This window comes from Numida meleagris, chromosome Z (genome assembly GCF_002078875.1).
Source record: "Numida meleagris isolate 19003 breed g44 Domestic line chromosome Z, NumMel1.0, whole genome shotgun sequence".
NCBI classification, from domain to species: Eukaryota; Metazoa; Chordata; class Aves; order Galliformes; family Numididae; genus Numida; species Numida meleagris.
This window is the reverse complement of record NC_034438.1, coordinates 63,787,836-63,792,591: the sequence shown is the minus strand read 5'-3', so window position 1 is coordinate 63,792,591 and position 4,756 is coordinate 63,787,836.

Here is a 4,756-nt window from a genome sequence, read left to right as displayed (position 1 = left end):
ACATTTTGTCATCATATTGTCCTCTAAGGAGTTCAGCAGTAGTGGAGCACAGCAAAAGACTCAGAAATTTGATACTTTGCCAAAGTGGATTGCCTTTTTTTTTTTTTTTTTTTTTTTTTTTTTTTTTTTTTTTTTACTTTTTTTCATGAGATTTGCAGTGCTTCTGTTTTTGATCATAAGTAGGAATGATATCCAAGTAAGCAGTCTGGCAAAGTCAATAGAAAGTTGGTATGAACATCAGTTCGTAGTAGTTGTCCTTCATAGAATCTTTGATGGCAGTAACTAGTTTTAGGATGATTCATCCTTTACCCAAACAGCAAAAGCTGCTGTTTAAGCATGGGAAAATTGAGTACTTTACAAAACCAAAGGATGTAAGGAGAAGAAATTACCTGTTTGAGAATACAAGCTGATCACACTCTTACTGGCAGACAGTAGTGGAAAAAAATGCAATATTTTTATGTCCTATAACCCTCTATAACCCTCTGACTTTATACTTTGTAAAGGGTGTCTTATGTCTTCAATTTCTAGCCGACTTCTTCTCCTTTTTTTTTTATGAATCAATTATTACAAGTTTAGTCAGCAGAAAAATTCATGCTGAAGTGAGTGATACTCTATCAGACTCATGAATCTTCTTTCATAACTTTGGTCTCCCTTTCCTTCTCCATCTTTCAATATCTGTGTTATGTTCATCATCTCAAATCTTAAGGGCAGGATGGGTTGAGGAAATAAAGAAGCCTGATTTACTGGAAGAGGTGATAACTTTATTACACCAAATAACACAGGTGGAATGCAAAAATGGGAAAGCTTAGGGACACAAATATTAGGTGGTTTTAGCAGCCCAGGAGACAAGATTATTTTTCCCTAAAAAGCTGACATTCTGCTCCATCTGTAACAGTCAATCTGATCAACTATTATTTTTTTCTAAAAACTCTTTTACCACCACCTCAGAAAGTGAACATTAGATATCTTTGCCTTATCATACTTTCAATTCAGTTTTTATTCCTCTACTGTTTGTTTCTTTTCTGGTTATCTAGCTGACTTGATGTCTTCCAATCAACATGAGACCCAGTGATGAGCCCTCTCTTGAAGACAAATATAGTTTTTCCATTCACTCTAATAATGCAGACTCTAATAATGTCCTTTACTTCTTCCATCTCTGCAATTTCACATCTCTCCATTTCAGTGCTGGATGACATTTCTTTGAGAACGTCTCATGAAACTTGATACAGATGCCACATGAATGCCGGGTTATATCCCATTATGTCATGTAAATATGTTTTAGTTTTTCAAACACAGGGAAAAGATCCAACTGCTTTGAAAGACAGAAGTAGAAAGCCAGACTACAATTTTTATGCAGGCAATTAAATTCAGTAGTATTTTGAGATTAATAGTACAAAGAAACAGTCTCGTTGCTTAATCCACTGAAACAAAACTTTAAATTAGACTCATAATATGAGTATGTGGAAGCAGTTCTCTTCATGTATATTTAAATTCAGTATTAATATTTAACACATTCAGAACTATAGTTTTTCCGTCAAAATATGACAAAGATTGAAGCAAATTCTTCCACTGGTGCAGTTCTATAAGCAGTTATTCATTTTTGTGTAATTAATGTGGATTTCATCCTGAAGCCGATTGGAAGACTCCCAGTAGCTGACTGCCTACACATTTTTAGCATACGTGAGATTCAAATTTTATTCTAATGTGCTGTTCACAAAAAGTTGTGTCATTTCAAGAAGGGGGGAAAAAAAGGCTAAACAAAAAAGGAGTGGAATAAACTGATGGCACTTACCACCTGCCAGCAAACTTACACCAGCTGAGTCTTTTAACAGACTGCTGGGATCATCCACAATGTGCTGGCGAGGACTGTACCCCTCTCCTGATTTTCAGTGACACTGTGGATTATTGCTTTTGCCTGGTTGTAGTTCAATAAAGATGATTCTTGAGCAAATCTCCATTTCAGTATGTTGCTCCATAATTATTTTACTCCTTTTCTGTTAACAAGTCCTTGTCTCCAATGCTATTCATAATCATAAAAAGATTGAAATTAGTTTTAGCACAAAGTGGGGAACAGACTCTCCTTGCTTCTTCTTTCTCTTCAATTGATTGAACTGTAGTCACTGCAGATGTCACATCTTTGTTCTTTGCACATTTTGATTTCCAAGTTTACATGTACTTGTAGATGAAACAACCCTTTGTTACTGCTAAATAAAGATGTCCTACCATTAGCATGACTTGCACCTAACATATGACTGTTGTCTTGTTAATTTAAATTACCAACACAAAAACTAAACAATCCTTTTTTTTCCTTCTCCTCTTAACTTCTACCAAAGCTTTTGATTGTATTGTGTGCTAAAGAAACTGGGATCTGTTTTTATTAATAATAACACATTCTAAAAATAGAGGAAATGCAGAATAAAGATCACAGCTGTAACATAAACACTTGCTTTTTTTCCAGCACTGTTGTTCAGGGCAATGTAGATTGGCTAGATAATGCACAGAACATTATTTCTGCTATTATAGTATATAGTGAGAGCAGCAGCTCTGGAAACTGGAAGAACTCTAAAGAATATTATAAGAATATGTTCTTATATTTCTTCAGAGATCTGACAGTTATTAGAGAGCAAGCATCAAACAATGAGTTTAAGCTACCACCTATCAGAATAATATTATCGTGTAGATGTATTCTGCTCTGTTTGTTACAAAATCCATGAGATTTTTTTGTAACTTGTTGTTGAGAAGACAACAAACTCTTTTACTCTTCATCTTTGTAATTCAAATTTTGCTGCCCAGACAGAGGTAGAGAATCAGAAAGAAAAAAAGACAAAACACCTCCCAAGGTAGCTGCTGGTTTCTTTTTTACAATGTGTATTATCTTTCTTCAGTTTTCTGTTCAGATAAAATATCTAACTGGGACAAGTTTGAGCAACTCAGTTATAATTTACCAGCTAAGAACTCAATAAAAACCATTGTTAACTTGTGTTGATTTATGACAGATGTAAGAAATACCATAGTTGCTCAGGCAGATGGTTTAAGGCAAAGAAACTGAAGTGTTCTATGTTCAGTGCAGGACAAAATTCTGCTGCTGTTCTCCACAACAAAGTGTGAAACTGCAGTAACATAAGGAATCATGAGCAGAATAGACATCATGGAAAGTAAATCTTTCAATGTTTATTTAAAATGATTGTCTCAATGTGGCCTATGATGTAGAAGAACTTCAAACCACTAGCTGCTAGGAGATGGCCGTGCCTTCAGGGAAAATGTAGCTCAAACCTGGGATAGTTTATTGAACGCTGTCTGTTTTTGCTTGCCAGCATAAGATGTAAGAACACTGCAGAGCACTTCTCATTAGCCTATTAGGCAGCTCTGATGCTCCCACATTGCTGAAATGGAGTCAGAAATTTTTGGTTCAGTTCCCGATTCTCTTACAGATTTTCTGAGATCACATCTAAAGCAGATTTCCAGCAGCGTATAGGTATAGTTTGGTTCAGCATCGCTGTTCTTTAGCATTTTCTACAAACACTCTTCAGATACACTTCCCAGCTATCTTGCAAAACTAAACATTGACAAGCAAAACTGTCATTGTAAATAATTTGCTGCAACTTTGCATTCTCCCTATATTTTCTTCAGAGGGTTGAAAGCTGAAAAGAAATGTTGAATGCTGTATGATTTGCTTGTACAAATGTATAGCTCAGACTGCAACATAACTTTAACATGTTCTGTCAAATATGTAAAAATGAAGCTTTATGAGTTGTATACATATACATATATGTATGTAAAAATGTAATGGCCAAAGCTAGAAAACAAAAGAATCTGAATTTTAAAATGCTCAAACACCAAACGAAAACTCCATGAACCGTTCAGTTCTGGAAGGTGTGTGGAATAACATTTAAGCGATAGTGAGTATTAGGATTCTACCTATCCTTTGAAATTAGAGTGGAGCTAAGTCCCTTAAGTCCTGTAACAGATAAAAGGGTTACCTAAAATTCTTAAATCACAGCTTTTTAACTGTAATTGGTATCATGTTTATGATTTTTTTTAGTTTCATCTGTTTAGCTTGTGAAGGAGCTCAGGAGCAAGAACTCTATGCTGGAGTGGCACAGAGTGCAGTTTCTACCACTCCCAAAGCCTCTGAGAGCTGCACATGCAACACAGATCACTTGTATCCCCTTCACAACTAGTACATGTCCTTACATTTATCATTCTGTGCCAGTAATGTTCTTGGGAAGAGTTAGTCTTTGAAATGTAGACTGTGTATTTTTGAACCAAAAAAAAATTATTTTGTACAAATAAAATTATTGCCTGGAGATGTGTTGCATTCTACTGAAGCTGTGTCAAGAACAAAGATTGACATCCCAATAGCATCAGTCATATTTATCTGAAAAATTCTCACCTGCATGCCACCTTCCCCAGAAGGATGTTTCCAGCGCAGTCACTGTGATGGACAGACATAGTGGATTTACATCCCTGACTTGCAGTCCTTTGACATTTTAAAACTTCCAGTGCCTAATTCAAAATGAGACATTGGTTAATGTTCTAGCACCGTGCCTGTGTTTATTTTAATTTCATACACTGGGGACATTAATTGTTCTGAAAACCTAGAGGGACATTCCTGCTTAAAACTTGAAAAAATTCCACACTTTCCCAAAAGCAATGTATGTGAGAATACCGGGACAGTGTTAGGTGTATTTGTACTTATTAAGTTTGTAATGGGGTGAGGTTGATATAGAAAATCCAAATGAAAAAAACATGTGCT